The sequence below is a fragment of the Hirundo rustica genome, chromosome 3 (assembly GCF_015227805.2).
Source record: "Hirundo rustica isolate bHirRus1 chromosome 3, bHirRus1.pri.v3, whole genome shotgun sequence".
NCBI classification, from domain to species: domain Eukaryota; kingdom Metazoa; phylum Chordata; class Aves; order Passeriformes; family Hirundinidae; genus Hirundo; species Hirundo rustica.
In genome coordinates this window covers 98353909-98371276 of record NC_053452.1, presented here as the reverse complement: position 1 = coordinate 98371276, position 17368 = coordinate 98353909, and the positions used below count along the sequence as shown (strand labels likewise).

At 36.6% G+C, this 17368-nt stretch overlaps 1 protein-coding gene across 20 annotated transcripts in view; it reads left to right on the top strand.

The window, feature by feature from the left end:
• Window positions 1-17368, top strand: part of MYT1L (myelin transcription factor 1 like) — a 316913-nt gene that overhangs the window by 69991 nt on the left and 229554 nt on the right. The window contains exon 1 of one of the 20 annotated variants that reach the window (XM_040058846.1): window positions 1261-1279. The exons of the other annotated variants lie outside the window; for them this stretch is intronic. The gene's annotated coding sequence lies outside the window, so the exon portion shown is untranslated. Of the gene's footprint in view, window positions 1-1260; window positions 1280-17368 lie in introns of those variants that run through there. 20 annotated transcript variants of the gene reach the window in all.

Genomic DNA, 17368 nt, shown 5'->3' with positions numbered 1-17368 from the left:
CAAGACTTCTTGGACTGATATCCACTGTTCTAAAGCAGGCATATATCTCATTTTTGCATAGATGCCACTTAATACCACTGAAACGACTTACAAGAACTGCTCTTGCAACTTCTAAGTTTTATGATAGAAATCACTATTTATGTTGACCAAATCAAAGAAAAAAGTATTTCTCAAATCAGAATACCTTTGAATTGGTCAGAGGCTAATCTGCCTCATCCATCCAGCTATTTCATAGAAATTCATAGTTCATTAGTTTATGTCTGTGTTCTTCATCCTGTACTAGACTCCTCTACCAGTCTTCTTAGCAATAACACGTGATGTATGGTGGTACCTTATTTAACAAGAGCCATCAGAGTGCCTCCATAAAATGTACTGGTCCTTGTATCTCATAAGAGACTTTCTCATTAATTTGTCAATTCTGCTGCTGAGTGTTCACAACTGGATGAAGAACAATGAAGTTGAATTTGCCATAGTAAATTCCCCTGTGCAGACAGAGGAACTCATAATTCCTGTGTGCTGAAGGTACCTGCTTCCTATCCCTAAAACCAATCTGGTTTTATTCAATTTTCACAAAATGTTGTTCTTTAAGTAATGAAAATGTGTTTCTCTGCTGATTGGAGAATGTTCATCCTTCTGACACTTCTTTTAGGGTAGAGATTAGACCAGTTAGGTCTGTCATCCTCATAACGGATTACCAAAATTTTCTGTCTTCAGGGATTATGCTATGCATAATTGAAAGACGACACAAGAGAGAGCATCAGCTTTCTGATGAGGCCTGCTATGAGCACCCTTCCTGTCCTGTTGCCTTCTGCTCTGTGAAAGCCCGCTTGTGGTGCCAGTTGCTGACTTTACTGCTCATGTGCAATTTGAACTGTATGTCGTCTCTCCAATCTCCAGTCAGATGCTGTCAAAACTGCTGTTGTTTTGGAATTGTTCAATTTGACAAAACCAGGGATCAAACAGGAAAGATCAAGGAAAAAGAAGCTTTCACAGACAAGAAGTCCAGAAATTCGGAAGTCCATTGGATTTATCCTGAGTTTGACTTTTCCTAAAAATAGATTGTGGGTTTTTTCTGTTCAAGAAATAATGATGTAATCATAATGATTTCAAAACAAATTATATTTTTATTAGTTCTTCTATCTAGATATTTCTGTACTTTGTAGAGGATGAAGAATAAAAGGCTGAATGGATGGACTCTCTTATAAGAGGTAGCTTTAAAATGAAAATGCTTTTACAATTAGAAGCATGTCACTTCCTATAGAAACAAAAGAAGATGCAGGTATATGTATTCCTGAAATAAATCAATTGCAAAATAACTTGTTTCTCCAGAAGTACAAAGGTGAAAATGTATGGGTATAAGCTAGAATTAATATGAAATTATATACCTTAGATAAGCATAGCAGTGGTTCTACCTCCAATAATCCAAATTGGAGGTCTGAGAAAGACATTTTTGTCAGAAACAAAGCCTGAAACTTACCCATGGTTTTTTTTTTACTTGATAGCGTAGAGAAACATGAACCTTATGTTGCACTTTACATGAACCCATACACTTTTTTTTTTTTCCTGTGTAGCTCTATTTATGCAGATCTCTGAGTCAAGAGAATGATTTAACAAAGAAGAAAGATATATGCAATGTCAGTAGATGATAGTGAACTATGAAGTAACAAATTTGGAAAACTGGGAAATTTGCCAATATTGATTTCAAATAACATGAGGGGAAATGGTTACTTTATGTCCATATAAAGCTATGGATAAGTATTCAGTTTGCATTATCTTCCACTATTAAAGGTCACAAACAATGATCATTGAGAGTTTTTCAGTCTTTGCAGATTTTCAAATTCTTGTTGTCTAGCTATAAAATTATGTAATCAAAGATACCATGAGGTGAGAGAAAATACTGCAAGAAAAAGAATTTATATAGTTACGGTCACATCTGCCTGTATTCTCTGGGACAGTAGTCCCACTGAACCTGTCAAAGTTTATCTGGTAGCACCTGTGCAGAAGGGATATCAGCACTGCTTGTATTGCTCTGGAGTTATTGTTTGTTTTTACCAGTTTTGAAATAAGTGAGTATGTTAAATTACCATGCTCTGATACTCAAATCAGAGAGATAGACCTAACATGCTCTCCTATTTTAGGGTGTATTGGTTTCTCTTGAATTTGTACCATCTAACAGTGAGAGTAGAGGAGAAGGTGCAGATGTGTTTTGCTATGCATATCAGGCTTTTTATAAAGAGAAGTCCAAGTCTTGTGTGTACTGAGGTAAATGGTTAAGCTTTCATCAGCTACTGTAAAATAAGAAATTGGTCAAGAAAAGAATGGGAAAAAAATAACAAAGACTTATATACAAACCTCCATATGATAGACACATTTCTGGTCCATGCAGTAACTGCATACTAAAATTTTGACCTTTGGAATTAGAACTGCTTTTGAGGTCTATCATGTAAAGATCCATTTTGACCGTAAAATACTTATAAAAATTTATGAATGGGACTTGACTGAATGAGCCTGGTGGATAAATTAGAAACTTCAGTATCTCAGTCACTTTGATGAATTTATGTCAACTTTTCTCCAAAGTGGTAGCATTGCTCCATCTTTGTGATGCTATTCACTAACTGATGGCACCAAGATTTTCTCCAGAGGATCGATTTTTGTTGCCCCTTTGTCTAACAGCTAGAGAGTACGGAATAACCAAGACTGTCCAAAGTGTTGGGTAGGCTTTGTTGTCCACCGTAAGAAGTCATAACAGGATCTCGCCTTTTAAATGGTAACAGTCATCTCAGGAACTCAGCATCGTCTGTGTCTGACTACACACCACTGAGGCACTCAGGCACAAGCTGTGTGTAATCACCACAAGCTTTTAGAATTAAATCTGTGTTAAGCCCTTCAAACAATTTAAAGTAACACATTATAGATTTCTCCATTTTCTCCATTTTTCCTAAGTCTGTATTTGTGAATTCCAAATATCTTGCAGTTTCTTGAAAACTTCCACAAACAATTAAGGTTGTTAATACTTTTTTTTTTATTTTTTTATATTTTATTTTATTTTCTTGTGAATTCCTGTGTAAATTTAACAACTAATAAGTTTTTCTTTATTCAGGTACATTAGATGATAAAACTCAAGTTTAGAAAAGTCAGAGCTCACACAAGTATATGCAAACCTTTGCTCATGAGAAGTGTTGGCTTGCAATTCCTCTGTATTCAGTATGATTTTCTGCTGCCTTCCAAGTGGATATTGGTGCAGTCCTAACTGTAGGAATACACTGTTGCAATAATTGTAAACAACACATACATGAAAATTATTTTTAGAACAGCAGCTGTCCTTTTCAATATAAGTGTTTTTGGGCTTTTTTCCTGACATAGTGGCAATTTTAATGTGGGCAAGTAGGATTCCATTGGATTTTTTGTAGGTGGTATCCTCAAATTACACAGAGAAGTTTTCCCTTCCCTTCCTTCCCCAAGTATGCCTGTTTACTTCTAAGTTTAAAAATAAGTTGATTCATATGAAAGGTACTAAATTTTTGTTAAAAGAAGTTTGGCTTTGTTTGTTTTGTTTGTTTTTGTTCACTATACTGTTTAGCTGGAGAACTACTTCTGATTACATATATTCAAAAGCATTTAATTACTTTTTTTTAACAGGTGATGCTGTTTGAAAGAATGTTCTGTGTGTTGGACGTCAGAGATAACCAGTATTGTACTGTCAGAGTTCAGAAGGTAGTGGTTTGGGTCTTGCACTTGTTCTGTCACTCTGGCAAGATTCTTAGGCAATGGCTTAATTGCAAACATGTGGAGAACCCTCTAAATTGAATGGTCTACAAATATATTTATAAATGAACTTCAAAGAAGCAGTTGTCTCATGTAGTTCTTTCAACATATGTACAGAGTAGAAGTCTATTGCTTCTGAAGAAAACACTGTTCTTGTTTGCTGAGGATAGAGGGGAAAAACTTGAGCTCTGAAAGGAGGCCCACTGTCTTGGTTTTGAAAAGACAGTTGTCTGCCAGGGTAAGCTAGAGCTTCCCTTGGAATGGAGAATATAAACCCCCTCCCCTCCAAATTATTATAATTTTGCAATTAGAGTCTTTCGGGCAAAGATATGGGAATAGGAGTAACAGTTCTTTACTAGGAATATTTAAAAAAAAATAAAAGGGGAAATACAAATGCAGTAGTACAAAAAAGCAAGCAATCAAGCAAACAAAAATCCTGGAAAAACCCTGACACAGTCAGGGATACAACCTGACACCTTGTTGGTCAGGGTGTTGGAAGCAGTCCAAATAAATCCTCCTGGAGTAACAGATGTAGTTCTGTGGAGTAGAGATGGTCCTATGGAAAGTCTGGTGGTGGCAAGGTGAGTCCAGTCTTCCTCTGGGAATCCAGTGGAAAAACTGGATGCCTTGTACCCTTCAGTCCCAGTTTTTATCTAGCTAGGAACAGCTGGCTCCTCCCCCACTGGGTGGAGCATCTCACAATGGGATGATGGAATGTGTCATGTCATTGGTGGGCCCTAATGGCCCATTATCAGAAGATATCCACCTGGAGGATAGAGGGGTGGTGAAAGAGATGAGAAACACTGTCCCACCTGGTTTTAATGGCTGGGCCATTATCAGAAGGCATCCACCCCCCTCCTCCCTGGAGTCACAAGAGATGAGGAAAAAAAAAAACAACTCCCCAACAGCTTTCAACACATGAAATAGAATACGTATTTTTTGGTTACATAACCCAAGACACACACCTGTACAGAAAAGCAAGGCATGTGATAGTGAATATGTAAGAATGCCAGTTACGCCATTATATTAATATTTTATGTTGCTCCTTTATTTTCTTGCTGTCCTCTCTTTTTGGTCTCTCAAAACAGGAGTATTTCTGAAATCACTACAATTTAGTGTATGGATCTATTCTATTGTGCTCTTTGTAAGACCTTAAATTCATTTGAAGAGAATAATGTAGGTTTCTGAATAATTTGGCTACATCTGAAAATTTCAATTCACTTTTTTAAAGGGTTTATTTAGAAAAATACTAACTTAGTTATGTAAATAATCTATATTATTAGGAGAATTGTTTGCTTTGAAAGGACATTTAGAGATGGGTTCCACAGAATGGTCTGTCACCAGTATCTGTTTTACTTTCCATTTTATTCTTCAAACTTGTTCAGTTCTGTGGTAAGATATCTGGGTATCTGCGTATACAGAGCATATGACAAAAGTACCTTTTCCTTGCCCTTAAAAAACAAAGGATTTCAGATACTGCAGTCTAACCACATGAAGGACATCAAACTGTGCCAATAAACTTCTAATAAGTCATTGGTACCAGTTCCATTTTTCTTAGTCTTTAAACCTCGATATTTTCCATATACTTACCAATGCTTCCTCCAACAATTGCCTAAACGTTTTTCAGTTTTAGATTTCAAATGTAATGCATCAGTCTTCTGATCTGGATACGCAAGCATGGGGTTCTTAAACAGTATGTGTGGATGACATTTTTCAGTAATCCTTCTACTTAGGTACATTTCAAATTCTTTCAGCACATTGTGTGACATAAACAGTCCTTGGTATTTGGCTGTTCTCTGTGTTCAGGTTCACTCAATAACAAACAGGCCTAAAAGTTTCTTTCTTTTACTTTTTTTTTAACACTGATGAAGTATAGCGTTGTTCTGTCAGCTATTTCTAAGACACTTGTATGCGTATTTGTGGTACAAAAATATATCTTTTGATTTAGATCCTGAAGTTGATCAGAAGAGATAAAGACCTCTTTCTAAATGAAACAGATGGTACTTAATGGAAATTAATGTGGTGGACTTTTAAAATTCCTTGGAGGGAAGAAGTTATAGAACTACAAATAATAGAACTAATCCTGAAGAAAATTGAAAGTAATAAAGCTTTTATGAATTGTCTACGCTAATCCTGTATCTAGAGCATTTTAATGGCAGAATGGGAATTATCTGTTTAGTACTTCGTCCTTCAATGGAAATCAATGTGTTAAAAAATACTTAGATCTCGAAACATGCAGATAGATACTGTAAAATTTCCTAAACTCTATTGAAACTACCTGAGTATGTTTCAAATACATGGCATAGAAACCTGATTACTTTTATGCCTCTTAAAACCAAAAATCATCAATTTTTAATCTGTTATTTTGTTGGGTTTGTTTTGTTTTTAGTTGGTTGCATTTTTTTGTTTTTTTGATTTTCTTTATGTTTCCAAAATCAAAAGTTTTTCAGTAGGTAAATCACTGTTATTTCTTAACTTTTTAGTATTTAATTTTGTATGTATTGTATATAGCTGTATATCCAATGGAAACAAATCCAGCTTATCACCAGTGAAAGTGAATGACAAATGAGATGTGTCTGCTGCTGTCATGTCCCTTTGTTTCCTTTTGTGTTAATATTTATTTTCTCATGCCATTGATTTCAAATTCTTTAATATCTTGCTGAAGCATGAGCCATTGAAATTTTCAGGACATGGTGTGTTGCAAGAGGAAAAATGTATGTTATATAGCTTCTGGATTGGGCAATGGGTAAAGGAAGAGCTATGGATGGTCACTTAAATGTTTAAAACTGACAGTAAAATGTTCTAATGACCTAAGTGGTCTTCTCTCTAATATGTGTGCATATTCATTTTAGATATTGAAAAGGCAGACCAAGAGCTATCATGTGTTTCTGTGGTTATGTAAGACATGCAGAACCTAAGTCAAAATATGTATTTAAAAAAATCAAAAGGCAAAACAAGGTTTAACACTTATGATAACGGTAATACCGTATCAACAGCCATTTCCAAATCCAGGCCTCCTCCTAACAGTTTGGTCATGACTATTCATACTTAAAAGTTTTATATAGGAAATGGTAAAAGAGGGGACATTTGGCTCATGATTACAATACAGTACTTAATGATAATTCAGTTGAATCAACATATATAAATCCTGTTGCTAACTAAAAGATGGTTTCTCATCTGCTGTTCAATATGGAGACAACTAATCTAATGTGAATAGATATTTGTTGGGCAGGGGCTTGTGAATGTGTATACAGTTCTCTTAATACCTCTATTTTCAAGGTAAAGACAAGCAATCAGATATAAGGGGACAATGAGAACACTCACAGAAAAACAGAAATGCAAATGTCTGAAAAACAGAATAACCTAAAGAGAGACTTTCTGCAGTGTCTTTTGTGGATAATACAATGATCTCAACTAAAGAAGGTATCTTCTAAGTTATCAGACCACCCACATTGGCTACTGGGTTGGAAAATATGTTTATAGAAAGATTTTAGGTGTACTGTTCACTCTTTTACTATCTAAAAATGTATTTTTATATGTCCTTATTTTTCCCTGCCAGTCACATAATCAGTTAGTCCCTGTTTCTTTTCTTGTGGGGCTAAGCTGGCTTCCTCATTTTGCAGTTCATCAATACAAAACTGATTTGAAGCTGAGCTGTATAATAATAAGCCTTGCAGCAGCCAGGCTTGACACTTGCCTTGTAATTAAGGCCTTGATGGTTGTGTTGATGGCAAATGAAAGAAAATGGCTTTGTTCTCAATTCCAGAGGCTTGATTGCTGGTTCTCGTTCTCACCTGAATTCGACCCATTCTGCATTGTGCACATGATTGCTGGAGTGTGAGTAATTGCAGTGCTGGCAGATGACATTTTCATGAAGCACACTCTGCACTGCTCCAGAGGGAATTTACAGAATTTATAACTGGAGAAGCTCATCAAACATGGATTTAGGAAATGCCTATGTGAAAAGTGGGAGTCCACAACTAAATATCAGAGCTTTTCTTTTGACATTTGCTTTTACATAAAGGACTGTCTGCAGCCTGTCTTACCTTATGGTAGCAGCCTATTCATGACTAGATTTTGTGATTAAGTGAAGTTACTGAAGTTTGTTAATGAAAATTTTTTTGCATGTTTTCTTGTAATTTTTTGTTTGCTTGGGAAAGGAGATGGAAAATGTTTTTCTCGTTTCCATTCATATTTTTACATTTCTTTAACCTTTCAACTATTTAAAATTTTTCAGATTTCTCATGATATTTATTGACAGCAATGTGTGCTTGATTTTATGTAAATTTTATTTTCACAACCTTTTTGAATTACAACATATTTTTGTTTATTTTAAATGAAAATGAATGTACATTCTAAATAGTTTTCTAAACAAAAAGGCTTCCACAATGGAAATATACTCTGTTATTTATAAATCAGTTCTTTAGAAAGAAATATACTGACATTTATAAATCAGTTCTTTAGAAGGAAAACATTAATGTCTTTTGTAGTGACAAGTTCACATATTTCAATGAAGGGTGTTTTGTGCGTTGTAAATAAGAACTGCATACTGAAATTTTACATTATAGGTAACATATGCCATGATATACACAATCTCTTCTTCCCTTTGCCTTAGTACTTCTGCATTTTCCTCTCCATCTGACAGTTTGTGCCTGTCTCATACTCACCATGTTCATTTCGGAGCCCCTGGTGCTTCTCCTTGCTCTTGTAACACAAGCACGCTGGGACGAATACCTGTTGGTTATTGCTGTGCTTGTGCTTTCCCTCAAACCTGAACCAACACAAACATTTTTGGAATCCTGTTGATATTTTTCAATCACAGTTTCTTGGGCTGTCACTGACTTTGCACGTGAGGATGCATGACTGCTGTGACTCAGATGTACTGTTATGCTGCTGTCTGCCTGGCAAGCCAAACTCTCTGCACTTAGGGTTTAATAATTCTTGAGGCTTCTCCGTCATGGCAAGTTGAGAGTCCTCTTTGAAACTGGTATTACTGAAAGTCCTGAGCAATTGAATGATTGAAGGTTGCAGGTATTTTTTTTTTTAATTAGGTTTATTGATTAACCACTAGGAAAAGTTGGGTGAGAAGTCCTTTGAGTTTCTGCAATAAAAATTTGATCCAGAGTCGTGCTGATTATTTAAAATACGCAGAAAAAAATCTGAGGTCTAAGCTGATGATGTTAAACTGCCAGTTGTTTAAGAGCCTAGTTCATCCTTATTTCAGTACCAGAACTCTGTATCAACACTAATGAATGACAACAAGAGGATAATAAATCCAAACTGCTGACAGTTGTTTTAATTTATGCTATGCTCCTCAAGTAGTTGGGTGGTACAAAGGGAGACTTTCTAAGTGTCTTACCTAAATTCATGGATGCTATGCTGCTGTCGTTGACTAAAAATAGGGGGGTTTTGTAGTCTTAAATGGGAACAAAATGAAACCTGTTGTAAACACATCTTGATTTTAGTCATATATAAGAGATTTCCTAATATACTTTGAGTACCGGTGTTAAATACTGCTCCTAATCTTAAGTGTTCCTTAGGGAATCACTTAAAACATTAAAGTACAGAACCTCAAAAGTTCGTGGACTTTTTCTATAAATCTTTTGAGAATTTGGGTTTCAGAGGGCCTCTTCTTGTCCTTTGAAGCCATGAAAATAACCAAGGTTTAAGGTTGTGAACTACAGAAGTCTGTAGTTTATTGTTTCATCTCATTGTTATTACTGGAAAGCTGAGGTGCAGACAGATACTTGAGCCCTGGCGGATACTCCTCTTGCAGGAATGGAGGGACCCCTCCATGTCCATTATGGCAGCCTTTTGAGGCACAGTTCTGTTCTCAGTTTGCTCCTCTTGCAGTAGTTCCACTCTTCTGTTGTGATCTGAGTGGCAACTCAGTCCCAAGAGGGGAATCTACTGTTAGATTTCACAGTGTTTGTAGCAAAACAACCCATACCTGCCTTGGACTTTTGTATAAAAAGGGCAGGTTTTCAACCTCTGTGTCCTTAGTCAGGACTTGGATGTAAAAAATTATTTCTTTTGTGGGAATGAGCTCTGTATCAAAGAGGAACATAGTGTGAAACCCCTGGAGATTCCTAACTATTTTTCAAATCTGTTGCAAAACAATAAACTCTGAAGAAAGAAATGGAAATGATGGGCAGTGGACTAGAGCAGTAAAATACAGCCATGAACAGCTTTTTTTTTGAACCTTGCTCAGTGAAGAGAAAAAGCTGCCTATACCATTACGTTAATTATGGTGATGGTCTGGGATATACTGAGGATGGTGATCAAATATTGCATTATGCAGACTGGTTTTGGATAACACTGGCCTCTAACACAGCAACTATAAAGGTAGAATCACCTAAGTGGTTTAATGTAGAAGTTAAAATTTTTCAAGTCATGTACAGTGTTCACCTGGTACTCTTACGGCCTTCTTGCCACTACCTCTGAACTTGAAAAGCTTCAGCTTATTTTAATAAATCTTTATCTTACGCCATTTTACTTTTCACTTTTTACATATCTCATTATCTTTCTCGACAAGAATGGTAAGATCTGACTTAATTTTCTCTGACACCCGTTTATGCTTTTCTGCCATATTTTCCTCCAACTTCTCCCTTTTCCTCAGTGATTTATCCCTAAGACATCTTGTTCCCTTTCCCCATCTCTCCTGGCTTGTCTCTTTGCTTTGCTCCATGTCTTTCGCTTGGCAGTGTAGATGGGGTATTCAGAATCTTGGCACATCACTGACTCTTAATTTCTCATGTCTCTTGCATTCCCTTCTCTTCTTCACACCTGTGGGAGAGAGGTCCCCATCTCATGCTTTATTTTCAGACTCATTGTGAGATGACCTTTTGGCATGTGACAGGGAGCTGACTGTGGCTCATCCATGGCTCAGCCTATTGCATGAGACCATTGGCTATTTTAAAATATTTTTCAGTATCACTCTCTCTTTCTATAAGTCTTAAACAACTTTACTGTAAAGGGAAGAGTTTCTTACCTGATCTGCATATTCTGTGCCCATTGCAAAAGCCATTGTTTTCTCTGGCACCACACAGTATATTACATTATCTGCTCCTGTTTTATGATTTTCCATCCAGCACAATCATCAACAATTGCTTCTTTTCACTGAGAAACCTGAAGTTCTTGGACAAAACAATGAGTGTGAGAAGTTCTATAATTCAAGGGAGATAATAAAAGGGCAAAAGTCTCCTCCTGCCATTTATAAATGTTAGGATTCCTGTGGTTTTTTCTTACATTTTCTTTAAAGCTAACACCTCTATTTGTTGTGCCCTTAAAATATTTTTGCATCTAAATGTTGATACTGAATGCAGGAGATCAGGCAGCAGCAGCACAGTGTCTGTGTGAAACTAAGTCACATAACTTTCTCACACTGGCCTGAGAAATTGTGAGGAGGAATTGAAACAGTCCTTGGAGAAGGAAAACAACCTTTGCAGGTGTTGTTTGTCTCTCCTGTTTACTTGCAAGAAACGGTCAAGGAGTGTTGTTCCTAACTGTACAATGATGGTGATGTGTTGGTTTGCTGACCAGTGAAACTTTATTCTCTCAGAACTGTCTATAAAGGAGGATTTTGAAGAGTAAGGATGGCTCTTTTTTTGCTTCTAAGCTGGAGAGTTTGTGTCGTTATTATCGCTATCCCTAATACAATAGTGACATCTAAACAGAATTTAAGCTTGTCTTATGTTGCAATATCTGTTAATCCGTAAGTTATTTATTCAGCACCTGATCTTCTGTCTAATAATGCATTTTTGATTTCTCTTTTGATACAAATTTACCAGTACAGGGGTAAAGCATGCTGTAATGTATTAGATAGTGAATTCTAAGCATATCTCAATAATGATATAGTTTTTGTATCTTTGTGGACAAGTTGTACACCTGTTGGTATATCTGCATCTACAGATTACTCTTCCATTCATGAATGCTTTACATTCACTCTACTAATATGCTTGTATAGCTCTTCGATATGCAGTTCCTACCATCAGCTGACTTTAGTTTCCTGCTTTGACACTGTTGGAAGTCAGTCGGTTGTAGGAACTTGCCCTACGAATATTCCATGGCCCATTTGAAGTCTCCTGTACCAGCATCAGAAGACACCAAGGTTTTGTCCTCTTAATGCAGTTGTTCATAAGCATACTCTGATTTCTTGACTATTTTCTACTGGAGGTTCGATGTTGTGTTTATGTTCTGTAACTGTTGACTTGTCTGTCTCCAGTGGGATACCCCACCTTTGCATCTGAGGCAATTTTTAATTAGTGATAGCAGTTACTGTTCTCTTACCTGAGAGTACTAGTGAATGTAAGGGGGAAAGAAGAGAGGGTTTCTGAGCTAAGGTCATCTGAGAGATAGTCTGAAACCATAAATTGCTTTAACATTCAAGAGTAATATCCATGGTTAGATTTGACTATAAATGCATTTTGGAATTAATTTAGTGCTCTAATCTGTTCACAAATAATTTGCAAAGAAATTTGATCAGTAGGAATGTACTTATTTTTCTCCAGTATTTGCTAGTTTTTTGTGCAGACAAATGCCAGCCTTACAGGAGAGTTATCCTTTCTATTTACGCTTAAGAACAATTATTCTTAGGGTGTGAATAGTCATGTATAGTTTTAGTCTTTGATTAGTCAGTATTTATAACAACAAAGTAATTGAAGGGCAATGAATAACTAGCAGTAAATACTGTTTTCCCTTTTGGGGTGTATCATCCTGTAAGTATAATCCTAAGTATAGGCCAGTTTGTAAACATTATTTAGACTTCTATTTTTTGTCAAATGTCACTAAAATATAAATTATTTCCATTTCAGGCAAATCTTTGTGAGTATTTTACAAAGCAACAGTAAGTTTTTTCACAAGAGTACTTTCTATGATGTAAATCATTGCAACTGAGTATACATAATGGTAATTTTCAAGTCCAGAATGGCATTTTAGCTATAGCTTGTATGATGTACTACAAAAATGCTGAGAAGAGCATTTCTTGTATATCTGATACAAAAATCAGTGTAGCACTGACACAGATTTTTCTTTTGCATTTAATTCAGTTACGCATAGTTTTTCTGTTGCTTCTGAGAATCGTAATAGTAAGTCTCTTCATATAAATTACTATTATAAGTTACTATTATAAAGAGGGGTCAGCTGAGATACATGAATTTGAACTGGCCAAGGGACATAAGAACTTGCAGCTTCCAAGTGACAGCTGTTGGGGTGACAGTATGACAGTGAAAGAATCTCCCGTACATGTTTCTCTTCTGTCCTAAGAATGGTAAAGCAGATTTGAGCAGGGTGATGTATGAAAATACTGCTGCTTGATCAAGCTTGTTTGATAAGGCAAAATAGGAGTAAGGCTTCTGTGAGCCCTTCCTCCTTACCCATGTCTAAGTAGGTGGGTGCTGGAAGATAAAGATCAGTGGCTGTATACTGATCAACCTCTCTTTAATATATCTACATTTTTGCTAATTGGGCTCAAAAATTGTGTCAAATTTTTTTAAACATTAGGCTCAGGCACAACATAGGACCTTTTAAATCGCCATCAAACTGAGACACTGGAAATGGGTCCAATGTGCAAATACAGTTTTCTGGACCAGGCTCTGTCTCTTTCATTTTGGTGTAGTGAAAAGTCTAATTCTGGGCTTCTTTATGTTACAGTATTGCAATTCCACTTTATTGTTCAAAAGATAATCTTGCTGCTAAGTGATTTCAGTTAAGGATTAAAGAGAGAGAATAAAAATTTAACTTGTGGCATGAGATGGCAGAAATAGGCCTTTGCCCACAGAAGAGTCAGTAGATGCTTGGCTCTTTCACCTGTAGTCATTAGGTAGATCTGACGCTGGTGCACAATAGACTGTGGAAATGGCCCTGCCCAAAATCTGCCACACAATGCTTTGCTGCATTTGCTGGTAATAGAACTCTTTTCCAGTAGTTTTTGTGAAGGAGGATTAAACTAAGTCTGCTAATAACTCTTGTATATTGTTCATAGTCTGCAGTGTGTAGATCTTTAATCTGTAGGATAATACTTGTTACACAGTTCAATTTTTCTAGTTGGTGGTTTTATTCCTTAAGATGCCATTACTGCCTCCAGCTGGCTTCAGAAAACGGCCGGAAAGATCTGGAAAGGCAAATCAGTTCTTTACCCTACACTTAATTTAATCATTGGCCCGTTGTTTTGATTACTTGCCCCCTGATTTTCTTCTGCTCTGGCTCTCTGGGTGACATTGTTTTGCGAAGGTGAATCTGCATGCCCAAAGGTTGACCTTGGAAATGCCTCCAAATCAACAGCTTTTAATGTAATAGCCTTTCTCCTAACACTGTTTGACTTTGTAGTAGGGTTTTAAAGTGCAGCCCTGTGTGCCATCCCTCTACTTAAAGGCAATTTTCAAATTCCATATTGTCCTGGAAGTGAACCCGCTGTTCACTGCAAGAGCCAGTAACACTGTGAACACTTTGTGTTTTCACCATCCTCATTACTTTCTGCGGTCAGGAGAGCCTCCTGATTTTTACTCAGGTATTAGTGCACTGTTTCATACTTTCTTCAGTGGGCCTCAGACAGGAGACGACTGTTCATCTACCATGTTAGGGATGCACATAACCTTTCCAAAAAGGTCCCCTCAATGCCAGGTGTGTATTTTCCTCACTGGTTTTAAATCCTTGTTTGGCAGCAATTGATCCTTTGAACCATTAATCCTACCTAAGCTACGCTTCACATAAGAAACATGGTATTCAGTATTAACAGGGACGCTCATTGACTGTCTGCTTTCAATGATGGTATTCATAAATTTCCCAAAAGCATCAAATGTCAACTTTGGAAATCTTCTTTGTCAAAGAAGGGCATTTACGCTTCTGTATTTTTGTACCAGGTCACTTTATCTTAATCATATTTTTTATTTGTAGATGGAGTTTTGTCAGTTTAGGAAACATTTATTTCAAAGCAGGGTTGGCACTAAAACTGTCTATTGGCAGATCTTCGTGGAAATTAATGTGAAATCTCACAAGAGCTTATACTTTGAAGTGTGGCGTTGATTGAACAAAGTAATACACCAAACATAATGATAGGGAAAAACTTTTTTCACCTTAAGTTCTTTGATTTCACGGATTATTTAGAACTTCATATTCTGATTGAAAAAATAGTTATTTGCTATTCACTGATGTTTTTTATTTAATTTTTTGTAGCTGTATTTCTTGGCCTTTGATTTAATGTTTGTTCCAGAAGTTTGGTTATGGTGTTGTTTCCACTGAAAAGTGAGGCAGATGTCTGTCTAATGTCAGCAGTAGTGGGACTAGGCCCATGTATTTTTATTTATACATTATTCTGAATAATTAGAAGCATGACTTTAGTGCCTGTAAATTTATGTAAATTGTTATTTGCCCAAATCTGTTGATAATCACAAATAACCTCATAAATCCTAATAGGAGAGAAAATTTTAAAATATTTTTTTTAAAACCCTCTCAAAGTATTTGAAGTAGTGTAATTATTTCGTCTTGCTTGAAAAAAAAAGCCGAAAACACTAAAGCAAATTATTGCCAGAAATAACTCAAGTGACCACCGGTGTTAAAATACATGAAAAGAAGGACAGTCTCTTAAAGGCCGGTAGTATTTGCATGAGAGCTGGACTCTTTCTTGTGATTTTATTTTAGTGGTTCAGGTTTTTTCATGCACCTTCAGGGATAATAAGAACTGGGAGCTCTTCATGACCTTTATGGGAATTGCTGTTTCTCCGCATCAGTCAGAATGTAACCTTTTTGTGAGAATTTTCTTGTCTGCTACTAAAATATCCACTGCTTATAGGGATAAAGGATCCATTCCAGGTGGTTTTGCCATTCACTTGCAAAGTGCATCGCTTAGGGCATCTTAGAGCCCATGACATTTAATCTGTCTTTTAAAGGTGCTTTGCTTGGGTGCTAAGCAGTAAGGAGAATCTGTACTTCAGCATCTTACAAGTATACCCTGTTTCTACTTCTGCAAGGATAACTAAATGTTTTTGGTTTTTTTTGATTCCTGAAACAAAGCATTAGTAGTAGTAGTAGAATAGGAATGGATAACACTGCGGGCTTTATTTTTCAGTATTCTCCGTGGCAAGCAAGTTGCCTATGGTTGTGTGTGCATTTGCCAAGTATTTGGTATTGAGGCAGACTCTGAATAGGTATTCCCCATGTGAAGATTTATATGTGCAAAACATTCATCCCCAAAACCACGTGGCTGCTTTTGGGTATCAGATCTTTAGCTTTGAAGTGGAGGGTTAAGAGCATATAGTGGAAGCCAGCATTGTCAGAGCCCAAGATCTGTTTTGACATATTTCAACAACCAGTTTTCAGATGTTAGTTCTTTAGTTCTCATTCTTTTCAAGAATTAAAAGTCATAGGTAGACCTCAAAACGATACCATTGGGAGAAGACTGGAAAAAACCACACCCATTATTTTGATCTTTGGACATGTTGTAAACTGAGCAGGGTGTTAGGACGTGGAGAGCGCACGCGGTGAGTGTCGCTGCTGCAGCCATCAGCAGCCACTGTCCATGGTGCTGCAGCCCGGCTGCTCTGGGGCAGGAGGAGACTCTATGAAGCCTTTCACAGTTTTGCTAGGACCTTTCTTCTGTAAATAATGATTTCTTACATGAAGATGTGTTTATAATTGGAGTTACACAACATATTGCAGCCACTTTCTCCTTAACAATAAATCCACCTGTCATCCTCCTATCCTTAGGTAGGAAAAGTTTCGTTCTAAGATCAAAGGCACAATAAGTTTAATTTATTCCCTCAGAATGCCGCCTTAAAATGAAAAACAAAAATACTAAAAGCCCATGATGCCTTGGGAAGGCTGACCTGAAACAGAAACTCGGCAGAGATAGAGAATAAAGTAGATATTTATTGAAAGGCCTTTAGGGTATGCCTTGGGCTGGACAAGAGCCTGACGAGGGCTACACTCAAGGACTTGAAATGGTCACAAAATTCGCGACTGGTTACAAGGTCTTACGCTTTTATAAGTTTGGGCCCATTTGCATATTGGGGTTTAATTGTCTGATGGCAGCTCCAGGTTGTGAAGTCCCATCCTTTCCAGTGCACTGTTGTTTATGCTTTTGGGCCTGAAAGGTGTACTCATCCTTGGTCTTCAGCAGGAAAAGAATTTGTTTTGTCTGCGTACTCTGTGAAGAGAGCTTACTGGCACTTAATACGAGGCTCAGAACTACACCCCTAGGCAACGCAGAATCTGAAAAACACGAAAGCTGAAACTTAAGGCATCACCAAAAAACAAGCAAACAAACAAAACAAACGACCCTAAACAAACAAAACCAAAACCCCCCAACTAACTAGAAATCAAGAATTTTGAACTCTCATGGAAGGTTATTTGGTATATGCATAATTTTATTTTAGCCAGTTGAATTATGCATTTGAGAAAATAATATTGAAACTTGGTCTTTAAATTATAAAATAATTTTATTAGATAAATGATGATTCTTTTGTTTAAAGGCTCTGTTCCTGGGTATGATTTCAGAAATTTTCATATAGATTCACACATTATTTTGAAGATTAAAAGACCCTTTCTTTGTTTTTATAAAATTGTAAAAAAGAAGCAATAGTAATGCATGTAAATAATTAGTATATTT